At 43.4% G+C, this 25,028-nt stretch overlaps 1 long non-coding RNA gene across 2 annotated transcripts in view; it reads right to left on the bottom strand.

Moving 5' to 3' along the window:
• Positions 1–25,028, bottom strand: part of LOC118022448 — a 157,084-nt gene that overhangs the window by 104,720 nt on the left and 27,336 nt on the right. Inside the window, exon 3 of one of the 2 annotated variants that reach the window (XR_004682497.1) lies at positions 10,400–10,551. The exons of the other annotated variant lie outside the window; for it this stretch is intronic. This is a non-coding gene — a long non-coding RNA (uncharacterized LOC118022448). Of the gene's footprint in view, positions 1–10,399; positions 10,552–25,028 lie in introns of those variants that run through there. 2 annotated transcript variants of the gene reach the window in all.

Genomic DNA, 25,028 nt, shown 5'->3' with positions numbered 1-25,028 from the left:
AGGGGACCATGCCACGGAGTTCACTGTTCTTACTAAGGGTCAGTCATTATTCTTGAATAAACTTTCTTTAGATCCTTTCTAGCCTTTGGTTAATTTCCAGAGTTCTGCAAAAGTTGATTTTGACAGTTTTTCCAGTGTTTTTGCTGCTTTAGTAGAGGAACGGGTTTATAAAGGTCCTCACTCTAGGTTCTAGAAGGTTCTAGAAGTTCTGGCCCCTCTTCTTCAAGGTATTTATCATCATTGAATCTTATACCTATCTAGGTGGTTTCTTTATGGATGTGTGTCGCCCCCATTGATCAGGAAGTGTCACGAGGACAATTTCTACAAATCTACCAAGGTACCCCCAACGGTTCCCATATTCTCCTTCTTTCTTCCTGTTACAGTGAAGAGACAGTCCCCCCCTTCCTGGCAAATGTCAATCCCCATGCAACCGTTCCTGCTCCTTTGAGAACCCACCCCAGTGATTCCCCCTCTTCTCACATGCATCTTCCCTCTCTACTGAATTATTTCCAACTGCATTAGAACACATTTTGTCCCTAACTTGGTTTTTGGTTTTGGTTTTCGGTTTTAATATACCCAGCTTGGACCTCATAGCCTGCCTCCAGCAGATGCCTCCTTCCTCTATTTCCAAGCCAAACTTCTTTAAAGGTTTGGCTATAAGCTCCGGTTCCATTTCCTTCCCTTTTACTCAGTATTTAAACCATTCTTAGCTGCGTTGTTTTTTTTTTTTAAGATTTATTTATTTATTTGAGAGAGAGAGAGAGAGACAGCCTTCAGGGAGGCACAGAGGGAGAGCAGCAGAGTCCCCTAAGCGCGGAATCTGACGCAGGGCTCGATCTCATGACCCTGAGATCATGACCTGAGCTGAAATCAAGAGTCAGACACTTAACTGACTGAGCCACCCAGGCGCCCCCTTTGCTGTGTTCTGTCTACTAAGAAGCTAAAATGGCTCTGATATTTTCATTTTATTCTTTCAACAAGCAGTTATTGAGTACCTAACACCAGCACCAAACACTGTTCTAGGAACAAGATACAGAACACAAACAATAAGATAAATAAGACATACAAAGTCTTTGGACATTTTCTTTACAGATTGGCCTCCCATCCATATTAGACACAAATGGCCACCAACTCCTTGTGGAAATGCCTTCTTTCCCCGATTTCCAGGGCACCTGTCTCCTGTCTCTCCAGTTACTACTTTTCAGACTCCTTTGCAGGATCTTTCTCATAGTTCTAGGCTTTATGATTGAGGGGTTTCTTTTTTAATTATTGAGGTGAAATTCATATAACTTAAAATTTACCATTTAATTCCAGTCTTTAAATGTGAGATTTCCTTTGGAATTTTCTTTTCTTCTTCCCCTCTGCTTTTTTTCATAGAGGACCTCATCTGTTCTTTTAATTTTAAGTGCCTTCTATTTGTGTACTCCCCACTTATACATGCAGCCTGAAACTCCCCTGATGTCCAGACACCAACAAACAGCCTCTGCACTTGGTTATTTAACAAGGACTTGAAACATGCTATTTTTCCCTAAAACTTGTTCCTCCTGCAGTATCCCTATGGTACCAACCTCCACCCAACTGCTCCACTAAGAAACTTTGTAGATATTCTGGATGCTTCCCTTTTCCTCACAATTCATGTCAACTTTATAAACCAATAACTCTCAGATTCATCCATGTCTTTCCATTTCTACCAATGAGTTCTCACCTTGCAAGATGTTCTCAACTGTTGTCCCCACATCCAGTGGCCTCACCCCTACCAAGTCTAATCTCCACATAGCAAAATGAACTTTATCCTCCCTGACCAAGTCAGGCCTCCATGTATAAGCTTTCATAGCTTCCTCAACATCTTTTTTTTTTAGAAGTAAAGCACATTTTTTAAAAGATTTATTTATTTATTTGTTTGAGAGGGAGAGAGAGTGGGGAGAGGGGCAGAGGGAGAGAATCCCCAAGTAGACTCCCTGCTGAGTGTGGAGCCCAATGTGGGGCCCAATCCCACGACCCATAAGGTCATGACCTGAGCCAAGAGTTGGATGCTCAACCGACCAAGCCATCCAGGTGCCCCTCAACATCTTGATTTATTTTTTACTATTGAAATTAATTAGTCATGATTAGTTTTTTTTAAGATTTTATTTATTTATCTGACAGAGAGAGAGAGCATAAGCAGGGGGAGTGGCAGGCAGAGGGAGAGGGAGAAGCCGGCTCCCCACTGAGCAGGGAGCCCGATGCAGGACTTGATCCCAGGACTCTGGGATCATGACCTGAGCTGAAGGCAGACGCTTAACCGACTGAGCCACCCAGGCACCCAGTCATGATTAGTTTTAATTCTCCCTTCACCCAGGAGAATGTAAACTCCATGAGAGCAGATAGAATATTGGCCTTGTTTTCAGTTGCTTGCCCAATGTCTAATAAAATTTCTTAAACAGAGTAAGTGCTTAATAAATACTTGCTAAGGATGTTGAGCAAATGTATCTTCTTCCTCAGCTTATTTTACAACTTAGCAAACAGCACCGATCACAAGTAGCCAGTTATGGGAACAAAAGTCATGAACGTCATCCTTGATACAATTTTTTCCCTCATCCCTTACCCCTAAGCCATCATCAAGGCTTTTATATTCTACCTGAAAAAAAATTATACCTAAAGTCTAACTACAGCTGACCATCTCAGCATTCATTATCAGACTCTTTCCTGGACTCCCAAAATAGTTAACTAACCCACTTCCATTCTTGCCACCCTCCACACCACCCTCTGTTCAACAGCCAAGTGTTTCACTGCCTCCTTCCAATCCATAAATAGTCTCCTACTGCTCCTAGGAGAAAGTTGAGATCCTCAGAAGGCACACGAGGCTCAATCCCTCCAGCCTCATCCAGTGCGTTTTCCTTTTGTTCCCTTTGCTTTCTCTGGGTACTTTGGATGTGCACCGGTGACTCCATCTGAAGAGCTCACCTCCTGACACCTTTACCTGATTGTTCCCTGCTCATCCTTCATATCACAGCTGAAATGCCACTTCCTTTGGGAGATCTTTCTCACCCTTCCCAGGTCGGGTAAATGAGATTATCAGATACTCATAAGACCCTGTACTTTCCCTTTACTACATTTACCACAACTATCTTCAAATAGTTCACTTCTGCATTTATTTAATCCCTTTCTCTTACCCTAAGAAGGAATCTCATCTCCATTGAGGCGCTATAGTTCACTGGTTAGGAGCACAGCCTCGAGAGCCAGACCTCTGAGTCTGAACACCAGTTCTGCTGCTTACTGGTGATGCGATCTCCACCAACTTACTCAGATTTTCCGTTTCTCAGTTTTCTTATGTGTAAAATAAATTAAAATGTAATGACACCTTTCTCATAGTGTTGTGTGGATCCAAGGAGCTAATTCATCTAAATCTAATAGGATATGCCTAATATTAATAGGTCAAATGCTAGAGATGCCTGGGTGGCTGTCGGTTAAGCATCTGCCTTCAGCTCAGGTCATGATCCCAGGGTCCTGGGATGAGTCCCACATCAGGCTCCCTAGCTCAGCGGAGAGGCTGCTTCTCCCTCTCCCTGCCACTCCCTCTGCTTGCCACTCCCTCTGCTTGTGCTCTCTCTCTCTCACTCTCTGACAGATAAATAAATAAAATCTTTTAAAAATATGGCAAATGCTCAAAAATATTAGCAATTATTGTTGTTACGTGTAGTAACAGGAAATATAGGGGATTTAATTCGAACATAATAGTAGTCACTTATTAAATATGAGGAATACTGTGAAAAAGAATAAATCTGAAAGACTTGAAGAATGACATCCATGAGAAAGGACAGCAAAAACAGCAACAACAAAAGCAATTAAAAATATGTATCTGTAGGGCGCCTGGGTGGCTCAGTTGGTTAAGCGACTGCCTTCGGCTCGGGTCATGATCCTGGAGTCCCGGGATCGAGTCCCACATCGGGCTCCCTGCTTAGCAGGGAGTCTGCTTCTCCCTCTGACCCTCCTCCCTCTCCTGCTCTCTGTCTCTCACTCTCTGTCTCTCAAATAAATAAATAAAATCTTAAAAAAAAATATGTATCTGTATAAAATCCAGAAAGAAAGACATAAAATGACCTATATGAAAAAAAAATTACCAAACATAATGAGGGACATAAAATAAAGGCTTGGATAAATAAAGAAACATGCCCTCTTGGATGATTCAGTGTTGTATAGATATCAATTAACAGAAGATAAAATGTATAAAAATCTATAGGCAAAAACATGAATTGGGTAATAGGATACCATGATAAACATAGATCACTTGCTAAGGGAGATGAATGCAGAAGTCTTCACAAAAGCTATAACCCCTGAGGAGTGTAAAGAATTCTAACAGAACTGGGACAGAACAGCATTTTGGAATAAAAGGAGAGAGAGAGTGGAAAGGCACTAGAACCAGAGTTCTAAATTGGAAAGTTTTTAAAAGTCATTAACTCAGCCAGTGAGTAATAGGGGACCTAAATACAAGTGGCTTAAACACAAAGGATATTTACCACTGTACATAACGAGAAATCCGGAGAAGAAGGTCCCCAGCTAAACACTGTCAGGACCATAGAAGGCTTCCCTACCACTCTCTCGACACCGCCCACATGGTCTGAGGATGGCCGCAGTCCTTCCAAACATCAAGCTCTCCCAACATCATGAAAGGTGGGAAGAAAGGGGCATTTTTTTCAAACTACTCTTTCTTCTTATGAGAGGAAAACCTTTCGCACAAACCCCCCAGTGAATTACCACTTGTGTCCCATTGCTCAGAACCGTTCATGTGCTGTTCTTTCTGTTGTTACATCATCAACCACCCCAAAACATGGTGACATAGAACAAAAATCATTTTCTTTTACTTTCAGAGTCTGTGGATCAGGAACTGGGAATGCTCTGAAGAGCTGGGGGCTCATTTGGAAGCTTCTGCACTCCCCTGCCTGACACCTGGGCTGGAAAGACTCAAAGTTTGGGCTCAGCTGGGAGTGTTGACCAGCACACCCACATGCATCCTCTCTAAGGGACTTGAGCTTCCTCACTGCATAATGGAGGAATTCCAAGAGGGAGATCTTGGGTGAATAAAGTGTTACAAGAGGATTGAATATAGGCTACATGGTCTTTTATGACCTAACCTCAGAAGTCACATAGTGTCACTACCTCCAAATTCTACTTGTTGAAGTGGTCACAACTCCGCAGATACAAGAAGAGAGAACATAAACCCTACCACTCGATGGGGGGGCGGGGGGGAATGTCAAGGAATTTGAACTTTCTATATCAACCCCTAAACCAATCCTGATAGGTTTGGTTTCACAACAAAGAGCATCTTGAGTCATTGAATCTGCCCTTCACACCACCACCAACTCAAGACATCAACCCCCTTTTCAAATACCCTTACTTGACTAGCCAACCAGCTTTCAATGACAGGGAGTGCCTTCTCTTCCTAAAATAATCATTTTACATTTGGACAGTTGTTTTACAAGATCAGTCCACATCCCAAGCAAACTACTTTGCCTCATGTTAGGCCACTCTGGTCTGAGCCGAGGATGGGAAACAGGAAAATGGAGGAAGGTGAGATAAAATGATGGGCTGCTTGATCAGAGTCATCAGATCATCAGAGGGTTTAGACATGCAAGAATTGTGGTTTGGTGGACTGTAGCGTCCTTTGTCTCTGTCAAAACCACAGTGTCCAATGACCAGACACATTTTAAATAAATTAGTCTGGATTTTATTCACTTGCCATCAGCACCGCATTTATGATGTGGCCTTTGAAAAGGCTATCAGTCCCTCCTGGAATCCGTTCAGTGCAAGGAACTGTCAGATTTCCTAGCAAGGTCTGGATCGGGAGGGGGAGACACACCAGTTGTAAGTTTCACTCCTTCTCAATTTTCCTTCTAAGTGATTGCTCGGGCATTTGAAGATGTAGATGTAAGAGCAGAGTCTTACCTGGCTGTCCTGCAGGCAGCTCTTCCTGCACGCATCCCAAGCAGAATTCATTATCTCCTTCACTGAAACTTGCTCAGACTTCCGTGTTTGTAATCACAGTCAGAGGCACCGCTTTCTAGCTGGTAGCTGAGCCAGAAATTCTGGAGGAGTTCTTAAATTCTCCCTCTCTCCTTACCTGCCGACATTTAATCTTTCACTCAGTCCTGTCCAGACTGCCCCACCCAATGTTCCTTCTCCATCCCCGTATTTACTGGTGGGCTCCGGGCACCACGGTCTCCTTACAGGCCTCTTGCTACCTCATGCCTGGCCTCCCTCCTCCAGGGCCTGCCCCTCCTCCCCGCTGCCAGAGGAATCCAAGGCCATGGCTTCCCCCATAGACTTCTGCCAGCCCCCAACCCCATGCCTACAGGATCAAGCCCCACCTCTTTGGCTCTTTCCACAAAACCCTTGATGTATAGCCTGGCCACAACCTACATCACCAGTCTCATCTCCTGACACTCCCAACTCATGGGCTTTCTCACCATTTATCAAATATGCCAGATTTCCAATTATTGCCTTCAGCTAAGGTGTTTATTATCTCTGCCTGCAAATACACATTACCTCTACTTTGCATAAGGCTACATGCTTGCAGATCTAAATTAAACATCACCTTCTTTGCTTTAATTATTGTTATAACTATATTCAGAATTTATTGAGCACGTACTGTTGCCTAGCCCAGGCACTAAACATCATATGTGAATTGTCTCATTTAATATTTACAGCAACACTGTGCGTTATGCAAATGAGGCGCTGAGACTCGGAGAGGTTTGCTTGCTCAGGTTCACACAGCTGGAATCCTGAAGCCAGTGCTCATAACCACTGCCAACCCCACTGGAGGCAAAGTGCAGGGAGCGCTTCCTGATGATCTTGGCCACGAATGTCTACAGCCCTGCTACCACTCCTAGCATGAAGTAAATACGATACTGATTTAAACAAATAATGGTTCAGAAACACATATATTTACAGGACAATCTAGAAAACTTGAATACTAATTGTATATTTGATGATACTAAGGAATTATTGTTCATTATTGGTACTGTGGTTATGTTGTTAAAAGTCACTGTCACTTAGAGATATATTAGACTAGAGATGAGACGATATGAAGTCACAGTTGCATGAAGGGACAGTCTGTAAGGGTAGGTAGGTAACACCTTTTGGTATTATGGTGATAACTATTTAAAATAGGAGATATGTACATGGAGTTTCATACAAGTATTTATTCTACTCTGTATATGTCTGAAATTCTCTATAATAAAAATATTCTGTAGATTTCCTCAAAACCAATGAGCATGTATGTTCATCCTCTTGCTTTTGGATTGACAGAGAGCAGAGGACATTTGAGTCTTAGCTTTGAATCTGCAGCAATCACAGAGTAGAAACTCAGCTAATGTTTCTTGAATGATGAGGTAGTAACTATGCAGGTCACTTCCAAAGGCACAGCACAGCGTTGCCTATCCTCCAGATTCTCCAGCCAATGACACCATGGCCACCAGCATTATGGATGGGCCCCCTGGGAGAGCGGAGGCCAGCTGCTAGGGTTGGACATGCTGCTCCTGTCTCAGCTTCCTTGAGTCTAATCTATTTCCACACTGATCTGGTTCCTCTTGAGTTCCTGCGTTATAACCCTTGGAAACCAAATTGGTTACCCTGTAATTCCTGGATGCCCTCGGGTCCTGAGGCTCACACTGCTCTAAATGCTCTCCTTACTTTTGTGACTTAGCCCCCAGTTCCCAGCCAGGTCCAGCTGACCCCACAGTTTGATAAGAAAAGGATTTGGCTTTAACCCTTAAAATGTGATGGCTAGCCTCCTCCCAATAGTTTGGTTTGACCACTGGTCCTGTTCTGGATGGGAGTAACTTGAGGTTGGACAAGTTTTCTTCAGAGTGACACAGATTTGTGAGCAGAAGGCAGAGATTGCATTTCAGAGAAGATGGACTCATTCAGTACCACTCCTGCCTCTCCCTGGAGGTACTTTCATCCGATGGCCAGAGCCTGCCTATCTGGTGTGTGTACTTTCCAAGGCTGAGGCTGCCCGGGGAATGCAAGGCAGCTTTAGCATTCCTTTAGCTGTGACAGGTTAGGCTTTTGCTATGTTCAAGTCACCATGCTCCACGGTCACCAACAGCTGCCCCCCGAGAGTGAGGCAGGGCGCTCCCTGCTTGAGGTGACAGGGGAACGGGGGCGGGGGCGGGGGCAGTAGCAGGCAGACTTGCTGGGGCCAGACAGTGAGATATTACTCCAATCCGTCAGTCTCTGGGGAGCCTCACAACAACCCCCAAAGCAGAAAGAGACAGGCTGATGGGGAGGAAAGCACAGCAAACCAAGAAGCACTGGAATCTGGCGTACAAGCCCCATAAGCAAGATGTTCGCAGGGGTTCCATTGTTTGAGGCTCCATCCTCTTAGATGCTGGGTAAAGAACACAGACCCTGGCTGTATCTGGTCCAGATCTCCATCTGAGAGAGATGGGTAGCAGCTCAGAAATGCCTAAAGTAGTGGCATGTGCAGGGGAGGGTGTTCTAGAAAGAACACAATGCACAGTGGTGAGGTAGAGGCTGTGAGGCAGCATCAGGTCCCTTCAGGAATGAAGGACTTATTCTCCCAACTGCTGGGGGCACTACAACCCAATTCCCTCTGCTGTCCTCTTCAGGGAGGGACTCAGAGGAAGGAAGCCTTCTTGCCCGGGCCATGTCCCCCTCCCAGAGCAGCTCATATCCAATAATGATGCACACAGCAGTACAAAGGCTCAGCTCTGTCTCCCCGAACAGGGACAGCTCTGAAGACTCATCGCATCTTCCGATCTCTTTGTAGAGTCAGCTGAGGTTTCCCTTGAGACTCTAACACAGATCAACCCATCCATCTAGCCAATCCTGCTTCCCTCCTCTCCCTCCCTTCCCTCTCCTTCCTGCCCCTTGTCTCTCTTTGCCTCCCCTTGTCCCCCCTGGTCTCACTTCCCCGCCCTTTCCCCAGATGCTGATCCCAAAGCACTCCCTAATAAGCCTTCTGAGTTCAACATTCCCACTCTATATGTTCCCCTGTCCCCTGTATGCCAAAGACTATGAACAGAGCAGGTGACAGAGAGCAGGTAAGATGCAGTCCTCACCTTTCCAGAAGCTCACAGGGACACACGTCTGTATGGTCTTGATTGTTTGGTGCAGATCACAGCATGATGGCTAAGAGTAAAGCTTTAGAGCGAGACAGACTTGGTCTCAAATACCATCTCTGCCATTTACTAGCTGTGTAATTTTGAAAAAGTCATTTAACCTTTCTATGCTTCAATTTCCTCAACTGCAAAATGTCAATAATAACACCAACTGAACTGGTTGTCATAGGGATTAAATGAGATGTGTGTATAAAAAGAGTTTATTACAGCATTTGGCCATATAAACAAGGCTACACATCCAAAAATTGAAGTACATTAAGGAAGAAAACCACGTAGACAAGGGAGGTTTCATTCTATCAGAAACAGAAAAGAAAGGCTTCTCAGAGGCATTGAAGGCTGACAGTTTGTTTTTGCAGACACGTAGGGGAGGACATGACAGGGATTCTGGGCTAAAATGCCAGTGGGCAGTCCATGACACAGCTTCTCTCAACCCGCCATTAAAACCCATGACAGTAGAGAAAAACTGCAGAACTATGTAACAAGGGGTTCCAGGCATCAGCCAGTCTGAGAGGAACCCCCGACACACACACTTCGCAGCACTAGAATAGCAAGCATCCTCAGATGGCCAGCCCCGTGCACCCTGCCCTCCCTCAGCCTGGAAACCTGCCCTCCCTCAGCCTGGAAACCCGCCCTCCCTCAGCCTGGAAACCCGCCCTCCCTCAGCCTGGAAACCTGCCCTCCCTCAGCCTGGAAACCCGCCCTCCCTCAGCCTGGAAACCCGCCCTCCCTCAGCCTGGAAACCTGCCCTCCTTCAGCCTGGAAACATCCTCCCTCAGCTTGGAAACCTGCCCTCCCTCAGCCTGGAAAGACTCCTTGGAAAGATTCCTTGGAATGAAAGAGAAATGCAGTAAAGAAGACCCGTCAGTTAGAAAGTGCTCAACTCCAAGTGACAGAAACCCCACCAAACGCCTTCAGGCCTAAGGAAATGTGTTCTCCTAAGACAGCAGTACACACGTGGGGCTCCCATCCTTGTTTTGTGGTGGCCCTGGCTTTGCCTCCTCCCTGTCTTAGCTGGGCCTCATGAGGCTTCCCCTTGGCTACAAGCCAGCTTTAGCACCTCCAAGTGTCACATCCAGACATGACATAGTCTGGACACCAGAAAAGGCACTGTCTCTTCCTTGTGCTTCTTTAAAAAAAAAGAAAGAAAAGAAGCCTTTCCTGGGAGTCCCCCACATCTGGTCAGAACCACCAACAGCAGTAACTTACCATATATGTATACAGTATGTTTTCCCCTTACCTTTCCACATCTTCATGTGCTGGGCTAGCCCATTCTTTTTTAACATCTGTACAGGCCTTCACTGGGGGAATGAAACCAAAATGACTAATATAGACAAATTGAAACCCACCTTCCTGGGGCAGAGGATTGAGTCCATCTTCCCTAAAACATAGACTTCAGGCAGAGGGTGAACACACTCACAAAGCCAGGAACCTGTGAATCAGGAAGCCACTGGTTTTAAAAATTAAAAAAAAAAAAAAAAAGAGCTAGCTCAATATACAAAAACTGGAAAGTTAAGGAGGAAATGTTATGTAAGATGAATAAGTTACCATTTACATAAAACACAAACAAAACTCTGCGTGTGTGTGCATGTGTGTGTGTGTGTGTGTGTGTCTCCATAGTAAGGGATGGAGAAAAGCCTTGAATGTTAAGCAAAGGAGTTCACACTTGAAGAATCATAAAATAAGGACAGCAGAGCTGAGCTTTCAAACAGTTGGTGGGAAAAGTTGTACAAGGTAAACTGAGGTAATCAGGCTTGAGTCAGGGCAACTGAAGGTTGCGAGGGTACCATACAGTTGTAGCAAGGGTCGATGAGGCATGGCAGGAATGGGTAAGAATTTTCAGAGGAGCGATCTCGAGTGATTTGGTGACTGTATATATAACCAGAAAAAAAAAATACCTGACATTATTATAATAATAACTGACGTTAACTGAAAGTGCTTACTTTATGCCTGATAGTTTTGGAAGATGACAGATAGATAGATGATAGATACATACATACATACTCATTCAAACCTTTCTCCTATTCCTAGGCAATAAGTACCATTTCAGTCCCCATTTTACAAATGAGGAGACTGAGGCACAAACAAATTAAGCCACTTGCTCAAGGTCAAGGTTAAGGCATGGAGTTAGGGGATCATGTCCCTTGAGCTGGAGCACTTGCAAACTAAGGGATTCATCCTTGAAGGGAAGAGGGGAGAAAGGAGTGCAGCGCTCACAGGACTCCCCCAGCAAGTGCCTATCTCCAGGAGTGTTGGTTATTCAGGTATTCCTTTATGTATTTATTCTTTATAGCCTAAATATTCTTAAACCATATCCTGCTTCCCAACAGTCTGTCTTTCTGGGGTGCATGCAATGCGAACTTCAGAGTGAATTTTCAAGTGTGATCCTTTTAAAGCCTTTGGTGGTGTCTAAATCAGTTCCTCCTTCATGTCCCTGTCAGCCCCTCTTTCACTGTACAAGTCCTCTGTGTTTCAGGCCTCCAGGCTTGTTTTGCTCCCTGCGGATGGTGGATGCTGTTTCCCTTAGGCTCTCACAAGCCTCTCAGGGGAGCCAGGCTGTCTCTTTCCCAAGGCCACTCAAGGATTTCTTATGAGTATCAGGGTAACGTGGTGCCCCACCATCTTGAGCGCATGGACCCAGACAGCCTGAGAGCTGTAACAGAAACAGCACCCTGCCTCTCACTCCCCGCTTCTCGTGCCCTACCTCCATCCTCACTCCCACCCCCACTCCCCACTTCCTATGCCCCATTCTATCTCTCACTTCCCATCCCCATTCCCCACCTCCCAATCCCTACCCTCCCTTGCTCTGAGAGGAGTCTTGATAGAGCCAGCCAAAGGCAGCTTCCATGATAGCCATTTCAACTACTTCCTGATTAATAGCTTTTGCCATATTATACCTGCAAGGCAAGAGCCCAGCCTACCAGGGCCTGAGTGTGGCTGAAGGAATCCCACAGGCACACAGAGCTGACAAAACCACACACTATGGGCACTGCCTCTCTGGGGTCCTTGGTGCTCCCTGGCTCCCCTGTTTCCTGAGTCAAAATGCAGAGGAGAAGGCCAAAGCAAAATTTAGTGGCAAAGTCTTTAAATATAAATGTGTCTGCTATTGAAAATGAAGAGCATAACTAAGTTGATTATTAACTTAAGGAGATTTTTAAGAAACCAAAGGAAATCAAGAGAAATAGTAAGTAGAGGCGCCTGGGTGGCTCAGTCGTTAAGCGTCTGCCTTCGACTCAGGTCATGATCCCAGGGTCCTGGGATCGAGCCCCGCATCGGGCTCCCTGCTCTGTGGGAAGCCTGTTTCTCCCTCTCCCTCTCCCCCTGCTTGTGATCCTGCTCTCACTGTGTCTCTCTCTGTCAAATAAATAAATAAAATCTTTATAAAAAAAAAAAGAGAGAGAAATAATAAGTAAAAATAATAAATCCAAAATAAGGAGAAAATATAAACAAAGCCAAGAGATTATATTTGGGACAAGTATTAAGAGAGATACATTCAGGAAAATCAAATCAAAATAAAATATATATAAATAACCAAAATTACAAATGAGAAATAAGATGTAATTACATAAGAAGGATACTTACAAGTTATATATAAATATTTAAGTCTATTCTAGCAAAGTTGAGAAATATCAACATTTAATGAGTTCCCAGGAAATAAAGAAATTACCAAAATAATTCGAGAAAAGTGAATATCCTGAATGGATCATTAACTGTGTAAGAAACTGAGTAAAGAAGGAGTCCTAAACAGACTTTAAAGTCATATTTTTAATTTTTTTCCAAATAAATTAATTCCCCTGTTATTTAAACTATTCTGTAATTAGACATGTTAGAAAGCTAGCACAACTCAGATACCAAAATCAGATAAACACAGTTCATCGAAAGAAATCATAGAATATGTGGTCATACTAAATTCAAAGTTAAGTACTAATGCAGTCTAGCTGTACAAAGGGAAAGATGGCATGAACAAGTAAAATTTGCCACATATATGATTTGATACATAAAATTGAATGTTTTGCAACATGTTTGCAAATTCCTTGACACTCCTTCTATCAAAGGTGGGGTCTGTGTTCCCTTCCTTTGAACCTGGGCAGGTGGTCCTTTGTGTCAGCCTGAACAAGTAGAATGTGGCATAATGATGCACCATGACTTCCGGTGCTAAGTGTGAAAAGGTGGTGCATATTTGCTGGCTTCTCTTGGGACACTCACCCTGGAAACCTCTAGAAGTGCGGTGACTCTGGAGCCCCATGCGGAGAGACCACACAGAATGAGAGATGCCCACAGAGCCCCAGATGCTCCACCCGCTGTAGTGTGAGTCTTCCCAGCTGCAGCCCCAGACATGGGAGGTAGGAAGCCTTTAGGACTTCAGCTCCAGCCCAGCCTCTGTCTGTCTGACTGCAAACACATGAACTGCCTCGTGGAGCCTGGTTAACTCACAGATTCATAAGGAAAATAAATGGTGGTTACTGCTTAAAGCCACTGCTTTGGGGAAATTTGTTACACTGCAATAAACAACCAGAACATATCTAATCATTAAACTTAATCAATTAATATAATAATATGTGATAATATTCATATGTGACCCCTGCAATGGCATTTGATAAAATATCCATTCCTTATTAAAAACTCTTAGCAAGTGAGAAAAAGAGAGTCCCTGGGGGCCCCTGGGTGGCTCAGTTGGTAAAGCGTCTGCCTTCGGCTCAGGTCATGATCCCAGGGTCCTGGGATTGAGTCTTGCATCAGGCTCCCTGCTCACCAGGGAGCCTGCTTCCCCCTCTCCCTCTGCCACTCCCCCTGCTCCTGCTCTCTCTCTCTCTCTCTAATAAATAAATACATTTTTTAAAAAAATTTTTTAAAAAGAAAGAGAGTCCCTGAGCATGATCACAAATCTCTGTCCAAAATATGAACCAACACTATGCACACTATGAACCACTAGAGACATTCAAACCTGAAGCGAGAAGAAGAATATCAAAATTACACAACAGTGTTCTGGACATTCAAGCCAATACCCTAACAAAGAAAAAATAAATAGGAGATGTAATATCATCAAGGTGTCTACCTCGAAAACTTAAAGAAATTAAAATATTATGAAAAAAGGACCAAGTCACAATTATCAAAACCTGTGTACGTGTGGACCTGTCAAAACTTAGTTAAGCAATCTCTCACTGTGTTGTGCTTATCTAAGGACTTCTGCCTTAACACCAAACAAACTAAACAAAGATTTGAGATTGTTGCTTGTACAAAACAGCTGAGGGGATGGAAGAACCCAACAAATAAAAGTCTCTAAATTTATGGGTATCCACACTCCCTAGAAAGCAGTGGAAAACGGGAGGGGGGGGAGAGAAGAAATGGCTCAGGTTGATAGTGGGTGTAGCAGAGTGCTTGGGCCCTAGAGCTAGCCTGCCTGGGTCCAGGTCCTACCTCCCCACTCACTCCCTAGTGGACTTATGCACATTATTTAAATGTGAGGCCTCAGTTTCCTCAATAGCAAAGTGGAGGCATTAACCATGGCATCCAATGCATATGGTTGTGATAAAAATTAAGTTGTTTTCTATACATAAAGTATTCAGAACAGTGCCTGGCAAATAATAAGCAATAGTCATTACTAACTTAGGCTAGGGTCTCCATCTGACTCAAAGAAGTAGGTCATTGTTTTTCCCCAAAGTGACTTTAGAATTAAATGAGAAATAACTGTGCATATATCCATTAAAATTTAAAATACATATAACCTATGCTTAGGCACCTCTAAATTTAAGTAGTTATCCTACAGATATGTACGTATGTTTGCAAAATTTGTAGATACAAAGTTATTTACTATGGCATTGTTTGGAATAATCAAGGCCCACCTAAAATGTCCATCAATAGGGGATTCATTAAATACATCATATAGCACATGCATAAAATAGAATGTTACAGTCAGTAAAAAGAACAAGAAATATCTTTATGTCCTAATACATGGAAAGAACTCTAATTTACACTGATTTTTTTAAAGTTTCAGAATGGCATGCATAATATTCTACCCTTTGGTAAAAGTTATAAATGTATGTGTGCATATATGTGTGAATTTACATATTATAATTCATATAAAATTCACATACTATAATTCACATACCTTTATGTGTACATATATACATATATATGTATGTAATTGTATTTATTCCCATATATATGCACAAATATATATTTCAGCTTACATCTACGTCCAGCCTCTCTGGGGTACACACTAAAAATAGGCAAATGGTTGTCTCCTGGGAGGTATGCTGGTTGGCAGAAGTGTGGAAAGGAGTCTTATTTTTCACCATGTATCTTTTTGCTCATTTTGAATTTTGAGCCTATATTATAATAACTTTTTTTTTTTATTTGACAGACAGAGACAATGAAAGAGGGAACACAAGCAGGGGGAGTGGGAGAGGGAGAAGCAGACTTCCCGTTGAGCAGGGAGCCCAATGAGGGGCTTGATCCCAGGTTCCTGGGATCATGACCTGAGCCAAAGGCAGATGCTTAATGACTGAGCCACCCAGGCACCCCAATAATAACTATTTTTAAAGGCATGTGCAGGAACTAAAGAAAATCACTTAGTTTAGCCCCATTGGTAAAACCTAAGAAATGTAAAATTATACAACAATGAAATAATATTTGCCTATAAAAAGGGCAAAGTCCTCTTGATTTGTTTTAAGATAAATAGTTTGCTCTTCATGCTCACAAAGTGGCAGAAAACGGGAAATCTCATATAACACTTGTGGTAGTTAATCACTACAACATTTGGTAAGGCAATGAACTGACAATTTTACATGAGTAACCCACTTCTAGAAACCTCTGCCTAAGAAGTTAACCAAAATTGGCGGCAAAGATTTATGTGCACATGTAAATCTACAAGACTAAATATACAGTATTTAAAATAATGTTTTTGAACTATATATAACAAAATAGATATCATGCTTTGGGGTTTTTTAATAACAGTAATACTTGTTCAAATTACTTAAGCTTATTTCTCATGATAAAAATAATACCCGAACACTTGAAATAATGGATATTACAGGGGAACCTCATGAGATAACATTAAATAAATAAACAGTATATGAAACTATGCAGTGCCATTCTACTTTTTCCTATATTTTTATGCAAATGCATGTCTGTGTGTCTTATTGGCACCAGGAAGCTTCTTCCCTGCCACATATCCCATAACTATCACATCTATGGCTCTTGACAATGAACAAAATATGGCAAATCATTTAGATCAAAGAATCTTAAGGCTATTTTTGTCAATACAGCATCACAGGAGTAAGCTATGTCCCTTCTAGAATCTGATGCTATGAAAGGGACACTTACATGAAGGATGCACCGCCCTATTGCGATATCCTCTCCATTGTCTCAACCTGCATAATACTGTCCTTCACAGCACCTTTCTGCTACTCCAGGGCTCAAAGCCTGGAAACTACATTTCAGAGACTCCCTTGCCAGCAGTATCATGGTTGGATTTGGCTGCCAAGAGGCATTCGTGTGAGATCTGGAGAAGCAGGAGCCATTATTCTGTCCCACAGCAGCTACAGACAGGCTCGTGGGCATCAGCAGATGGCTGATACGTGGATGCACCAGCAGCCTGCGGGTCATCCCCTAAAACTGATACACATAGCAGCTACAAGCTGTGGAATCACCAGTAGCAACCCCTCTGGGATTCCTGCAGCCTCTGGTCTCCAAGCAAGCTGCTCTAGGACTCCTGCTTTCCAGATTTCTTGAAAGCCAGCAACACCCTCCTTGACATCTACTCTACTTGCCCTGCTCTTCAAAGGGTTCTGTAAACTCCCAGTTTCCTATATTAATTCTCTTTCTGATTAAAATACCTAGGGTGGGCGCCTGGGTGGCTCAGTTGGTTAAGCGACTGCCTTCGGCTCAGGTCATGATCCTGGAGTCCAGGGATCGAGTCCCGCATCGGGCTCCCTGCTCAGCAGGGAGTCTGCTTCTCCCTCTGACCTTCCTCCTTCTCATGCTCCCTGTCTCTCATTCTCTCTCTCTCAAATAAATAAATAAAATCTTAAAAAAAAAAAAAAATTAAAATACCTAGGGTGGCCACTCTATCCCCAACTAACCCCTAGCTGATAGGACTTCCAAATGCAGATTTCTAGTGTCTCCATAACAATCCACATCCTGTTTAAAAAAGCATTGGCTAGAATGAAAAATAACAACACGGCTGTTGATATCCATTAAAATGTTTATCTTCTCGACATTTCCTGATCTAAAATATGGCCAATGAAGATTTCTGGAACTGTGGCATTCCTAAATCCTAGGTGTTCAGGAGGACATGTTAAAATAACGGTTCTTACGCAGGGTGATTTTGCCCCTTCCTGCTCTGGGACATTTGGCAATTTTTAGAGATATTTTTGGTTGCCACATCTGGGGAGAAGGGGTTTTGTTACTGGCATTTAGGGGGTAAAGGCCAGAAATGCCGAACACCCACCCTATAATATACAAGGAAGCCCACACAACAGAAAATCTTCTGACCTAAAATGTCCCTGATGCCAAGGTTGAGAAATGCTGCCTTAAATCTTTTTCATCAATCTTCCAGGATCGTTATATCAAAAGCTCAAGTTACACAAATTTTATCTTCCATGTGATAAGGGAAGAGAAATCTTTGTAATTAATTCCAAAAATGGGCCACAGTCAGGACCTGTGATATAGATGAGAGAGAAATGCAAATTGTAGAAAGGGATATCCTTCTTCAAAGCTGCTTTTAACCCAGGTAACAAAGGAACCAGAAGAGGGCTAATAAGAGAAGAAAGAGAAGAGAAAAGACTCTCAAGCACAGAAATTAGGCCTTCTCACTCTTCTGCAAAATAATGAGTGCTTATTTCTGTGTGCCCAATTATGGACGCCTTTTCTTTCTCTCTTTACACTTTTTTATATTTTTCCAAATTTTATGTAATGATCACACATTACTTCTATAATTATAAAAAAAAAAACCTCAATAAGCATTATATCTAAAATGGACAGAATGAGAATACGCAGCCCTTTCAAAGAAATACTCTAGTTGTATTACTGCAAGCACTTTACATCATCTCTGAAATCCTCATGGGGAATACAGACAAATAGAAAAATTATGCAACTCCCACCAACCTGATTGTTCTGCATTATAACTACACACCTTCCCACCAAGTTTTACTAATGAGATTTCTTGAATTTACCCAAGATGACCAGGAATGAATTGTAAATTTTCCCTCAGCGATAATGGGGTACAGACAAGAATCACACCCTGTTTGGATCAAGAGCCTGTTGTTCAGAGAACACAGAGGCCTCTTACAGGAGGAAAGAGGCCGTCCCCTCCTCTGTATCCCACAAGAGGCAGGCCAGGCGATCAAACTTCCTGAGCATGAAATTCTGTCCTCTCGGAATTATGTGCCCACTAAGAGCAACACTTTACTGCGCAATGGTATTTGTGACCCAGGCTAGTTTTTAATCTGTGGATTTCAAGGATGCAGCTCATTCCTGAAATTTAAAGAGCCATAAAATATCTATTCTGTTATTTTAAATATATGAATTATTCACATACCTTTGGGCAGCACCTAGAACTAGGCTAACTGGCATTCTCTCTCTTCTTTCCAGCAACTTCCTCCCTCCCAGCTCTGAGAGGGAGAGAATAACTATAGCAAGAATGCTCCGTAGCCATGAAATGGTCCATAAGATCCCTTGTAAGCATTCTTCAGCCCCTCCTGACTGCTCACGAGGAGTGGTTAACCTGTCCCCAGAGGGGCAGGGGGTTTGCTGTATCCACTGCACCACCTTGAGCTTGGAGTGGACCAGCATCCAGGGTGGCTGGACTCTCCAAATAGGTGTCCCACTCCCAGTGCACATCTGATAAGACTGAATGAGTAGGTGGCAGGAAAACATAACTTGTTATTTACAATCTCTCCCCTATCTTCTAAGGAAAATAAGTTCTAAAAGACCCCTTTGTTTGCCAAGGGGGGATAACAGGTATGACGATGCAAGATTGGAGACACTAGGAGAACGACAGAAAAATTGCTCACTCAACCTATGAAGGGAAATAAAGATGGGGAATGATGGAAGGGAAGAAAGGTGAGCCTGGACTGGCAAGGGAGGAAGAAGTTTCAAGAGCATTTAAAAGAGGGACTTGGCGAGGGGAGAGATGGAGAATGAGGACAGCTCTACATCAAATGTTCTTACGTAATAAGTGATGTAACCTTATCTCCCATTTCCCCTCAAGATCTTTATTAAAATCTAGACTTCTTCTAATGAGCAGGGCCTTGCACGTTGTAAGTATTCAATAAATATTTATTAAATTAATAAATAACTCAACAAAGAATTGTTTAATGGAGTTGGATTTTTCTCTTTGTGGGGTGCACACAAAGTGCCGAGTTTTTCCTCTTGCAGGCTGTTCCGCTGTCTTCATAATCATGGTTTTTAAGGCTGCATAAATTCCAACTCGCTGACATGCTATAATTTACTTATTCATTGTAACTTGATTGTTTCTTCTGTTTTTCTAGCAGAGACAATGCTGCAGTGAATATCTTTGGACACACAGCGTTTTTGTGCATGCATATTGACAAATTGCTTTCTCAAAGGTGTGGGTCCAAGTATACAGTGACTTAGCCATGAGGCAGGTGGGGAATCACAGTTGGAATGGAGTAGGAAACTCAGAGAAGGCAGGTTTGGTTTGAGCCCCAGCTCCAGCCAATGGTCTTCACAGAAGCTGGGTAGACACATGTACTGGTCATTACAGAAACTTTTCCGAGGCCACCCCAGACTGAACCCAGTGCTGTGTCCTGAGAACACAGAACTGCATTCAAGAATCTTGGTCTGGTGGGAGAAGCAACATGTAGTGATTAAAATGATTAAAATCACCTTAGTGATTAAAATGTAGTAAGATGAGGGCTATTATAGAGGTAAGCTGAGAGTGTTTTTGTCAATACAAGATACCACGATCTTATCTAACCTGGAATGAAGAGAACAGAGAAAGTTAGAGAAGGCTCCTGGAGGAAGGCTCCATAATCTTTCTTAGAGGAGAAATCGAAGAATCCAGTTGAGGAATGGGAAATATAGTGATTTCCAGGCAAAGAGAAAACCACTCACAAAGCAAAAGCATGAAAGAGAAAGCACTACAGGGCAAAGCGCATAAAATATCATGTGTATTTGGGAATTGGGAACAATGAATAGGAGTGGCTAAGAAGATAAGCAGAAGATAGATACAAAAGTTCGTTTTTTTTAAAGATTTATTTATTTATTTTAGGGGGAGATGGGGGCAGGAGGAGCAGACAGAGGGAGAGAGAGAATCTCAAGCAGACTCTGTGCTGCACTGTGTCAAGCTCAAGGCTCAATCTTACAACCCTGAGCCGAAAACCAAGACTCAGACGCTTAATCTGCTGCACCACCCAGGCACCCCAGATATAAAGGTTCCTGAAAACACTGCTGGGAGTTTGGACATCACACCACAGGCAAACTGGTCACAAGCCAGGGATCGACTGACATGATCATATTTGCCTCATGTAAAGATCGCTGGAGGGTGAGGAAAGGCTAGAGCCAGGGAAGCAGAAATGAGTAACCCAGAGCTACATATCAAGGGATGGCCTCAGTAACAAAAGCATCATAGAAGGTAATGATCTCCAATCACTTCTCAGGGAAGGCACACCCAGGTTCAACAGAACTGCAAAGCTCAGCCACACCCACAAATATTAATTCTCTTGACTTCCATAGAGCAAATACCTTCCTCGCACTTTTCTGATTCGGTTCTAGCATGATTCCTCAGATTTCCAGCTTTTTGGACTGCTGGTTCCATTCTCTGATAATACCTTCTGCTGAGGGCTCCTTGATGCCACCTTGTTACTTGGATCATTTCCATAACTGCCTACTAATTTCTCCCTGTATCCTGACCCAGATTAACTCAGAAAACTGTCTCCACTGTACCTTGATATGTGGAGATTTGATCCACCAACTGGTATCTTCATAGCATGTTGGGCAGTAACATTACAGCTCCATGTATTTGTTCTATGATGAATTATATTAGTCTGTGTTCTCCAGAAACACAGAACTAATAGGAGATACATATACACATACACACACATATTTGTTTGCATATATATGTACTTATGTATATGCATATATATATGTATATGCATACATATACATACATACACACTCATGAAGAAATGTACTGTGAGAAATTGGCTCATGCAGTTAGGGACAGTGACAAGACCTGAAATCCATAGCCAGCAAGCTGGAGACCCAGGATAGCTAATGATGTAAGTTACAGACCAAGTCCAAGGGCCTGAGAACCAGGGAGCTGATGGTCTAAATGCCAGCCCAAGCCTAAGTCCAAAGGCAAGAGAAAAGCAAAGTCCCAGCTTAAAGACAGGCAGAGAGAGAGAGAGAGAATTCTTCCTTACTCAGCCGTTTTTTCTATATAGGCCTTCAGTAGAGTAGATGAGGTCCATTCACTGTAGGGAGAGCAATATGGTTCACTCCGTCTACCCATTCAAATGATAATCTCATCCAGAAACACCTCACAGACACCCCCAGAATCATGTTTAACCAAATATCTGGGTATCCCATGTCCCAGGCAAGCTGACACGTAAAATAAATCATCACAGAAAGTAAGAGGACCTCAGCCAGTCTCTGGAGGGGTGCTGCCATTCAATAGGGTAGCTGCATGCTTGAAATATGGCTAGTCTGAATTGAGAAGTGCTGTAATAGCAAAATACCAGCCTGCAAAGACTTAGCACCAAAGAAAAATGGGTAAAATAGCTCATGAATAATTTTATATTGATTACATATTGAATGACAATATCTGGATATATTGGGTTAAATAAAATATATTATTAAAATTAATCTTACCTGTTTCCTATTACTTTTTTAATGGGGCTGCTACAAAATGTCAAATCATATTATGTGATTTGCATTCAATTTCCATTGTCCAGTGGTGCTCTGGAGGGCTGGGTAGAAGTACCTGTTAGCAAGGGTCTGTGGTGGCATCAGGGGTCCAGATAAAAAAGTGAAAAATTCAGAATACAGTTTTAAGCTTAATAAAGCACAGATGGACTAACAGGGGAACTGAGGCTTTGGCCACTGAAATGGGTTGAGCTTGCATTGTTGGGATGCGGGACCACTGTGGCTCCCTAGGACTCCCCTGATGTAGGCCACCTTGGCTTTGACCTCATAACTCCAGGTGTCATGGACACTGGCCTGGCTCAGGGACTATTCTCATGAGTCCCCCAAGAGGAGGTTCTCCATAATGCCATCAGCACCCTGTGGTGGAAGGAAGATGCTGACACTTCTCTTGTCTTCTCCTTGCTTCTTTGAGTCAGGTAAATTCTACTCAGGAGGACCAATAACCCTCTCTGAAGCAATTTTTGTCCTCTCTAATCAAATACATTATAAGTTTGTGTTTTCAACTGGATAAAATCCTAAGGCTGCCTGATTTGAGCCAGAGGCCCCAATGCCCATCTCATTGCACAAATAATAAGCCTTCCTTCGCTTCTGTTTGCTTTTCTAGATACTAAGAGGTAACAGAATTAATTCCTTTTACCGAGAAAATTTCAAATCCATTTGTAAATACTGGTTTGGTTCTTAAATGGTGCTTGAGAGGTGATATATCATTAAAGGCTGTTTAGGTTTCACTTAAGCAAGAAGCTTCTGAGGCAGGCAAGAGTGATGCTGCTGGAGGTGTGTGTTTACAGGTCTTATTAAGGACTTTAAGCACCTATCAGTGCTCACCCGGGCCTCAGCTGGCAAACACCCAGAGCATGAAGCAGGAAGCTACACAGGGGAGGCTGGTGGGAGTTGAAGAGCTTCCCAGAAAAGTAGGAAGATAGGAAGGAAGAACAAATAGCAGGTGAGACTGGAAACGGCCACAAAAAGCCTGTCTCCAGCCTATTTCTGCCACCATGACCTCATGGAGAGGTCCCAGCCATGGCGAGCTGGGGATCCTGGGTCCTGCGACAGTGGGACTTGGAGAGGTGAAGTTCCCAGGATGTCCCAATGCCATGTCTTCCCTGCCAAGCAGCCATCACCACAGAAGGGACCTCTTCAACCTCTCCAGGGACCCCATGTCTCCGCTGGCCCTTCCCGGACAGTCCTCTGTCCCTTTCCTTGCCATTTCACAGGATGAGGCTCCTTTAGCAAAACACAAGTGATGAGATGGTGACTATTAGCCTGTCAGCATTTCTAGTTTGTCCCCTCTCTGAGTTTGCTAAGAATTCTATCTCTTTGTTTCCCCACTCTCTACTCTCCACCAACTGTCCTGCTCTGCCACACGGGTCCTCAGGCTTCTGTGATAGAACATGACAGGGAGTGGAGGAGGTCAACAAGAAGTGTGTGGGGTGAGCACTGGAGGAGGATGGGAAAGACTGTAAGGAGAGCCAAAGGAGCTGACCAGAGGGCTCCGTGCTGAGAATGGAGCTGAGGTCTCTGTGCCACATTATGCCTCTGTGGCACATTATGGGTGGGGGAGGGAGGACAGCTAGGCCCTCTGGGGATTGGACCTAAGATGCACACATCTGAATTTCAGATTAAGAAAATCAAACTATGCATGGCCTGAAAGTTCATTTCTTCCAGGAGTACACGAAGGCTGCCTTCAAGGTGTAAGGACCTGAGGCAAGCATCAGTCAAGAAGGCTCTTGGAATACCCCCAGAGCCACAGGGATACTGTGGAGACCTCGTTAAGGTTGGAAGTAAATTTGGGGGTTGACGTGTTCAGACTGACACATTGTACTTGGAGCACTGGAGTCACGTGTGACAGACAATGCAATGTGCCTGTCCAATGCCCACTACCCCCTTCTCTCTTACTGCCAAAATCCCTTGGAGTGGCAATGTGCCAGCTAGAAAATTTCATGTTGCAATCTCCCTCACAGCTGAGAGGCAGTGCCCATGTGCCAATGAGACATGAAAGAGTCTGCAGTAGAAATCTAGGTGTCTTATGTTCCCATAGATAGCCCTGCCTCTTTCCCCTAGTCACTTCCCTGCCTGGGATGTGAACAAGAGGCTACAGAGGGAAAAGCCACTGTTTCATCACCAAATGGTGAGCCTGAGAACAGCAGAAGAGAAAGAGGAGGAGCCTGGTGTACAGATGCCACTATGTGGTGGCCACCCCACACCTGGACTCTTATCCCAGATGGCTAGCTCCATGAAAAATAAACAAACCCTCCTCCTCCTTTAAGTTACTCCTTTTCAGATTTCTATAACTATCTCCTGACAGACATAATGCTAGGTGCATTCACTAAAGTAGAGGAAGGATCTAGAACACTCATTTAAATTGCCAGCTCCACAGGCACCCAGGTTCTTAAGAACTCATTGTTTGGGGCTGCTGGGAGTTAGTACCAATGAACCCTGTCTCCTGACCCCAAAGCCATGGCCTGGGAATATCAGTCAGGTCTCCATTCCCTGGAGACTTGGCTGTCACCATGTCACTTACTATGGAAGCACTGGCATGAAATTTAAGGACACAGTGGAAAGTAGTATACCAGGGTTTGTAGAAAAGGATTTAGAGTGATGTTTAGAATATAGAATATGAGAAGATATTTGCAAATGTCTTATCAGATAAAGGGCTAGTATCCAAAATCAACACCCAAAAAACCAAATAATCCAGTGAAGAAATGGGCAGAAGACATGAACAGGCATTTCTCCAAAGAAGACATACAAATGGCCAACAGACATATGAAAAAGTGATCAACATCACTCAGCATCAGGAAATACAAATCAAAACCACAATGAGATACCACCTCACACCAGTCAGAAAGGCTAAAATTAGTAAGTCAGGAACCAACAGAAAGGGGAACCCTCTTACACGACTGGTGGGAATGCAAGCTGGTACAGCCACTCAGGAAAATATGGAGTTTCTCAAAAAGTTGAAAATAGAGCTACCCTACAACCCAGCAATTGCACTGTTGAGTATTTACCCCAAAGATACAA

The sequence above is a fragment of the Mirounga leonina genome, unplaced genomic scaffold, assembly GCF_011800145.1.
Source record: "Mirounga leonina isolate KUSES-001 unplaced genomic scaffold, KU_Mleo_1.0 Mir_114, whole genome shotgun sequence".
NCBI classification, from domain to species: domain Eukaryota; kingdom Metazoa; phylum Chordata; class Mammalia; order Carnivora; family Phocidae; genus Mirounga; species Mirounga leonina.
Note: the sequence above shows the minus strand (reverse complement) of the source record. Positions and strands in the feature narration are given on the sequence as shown.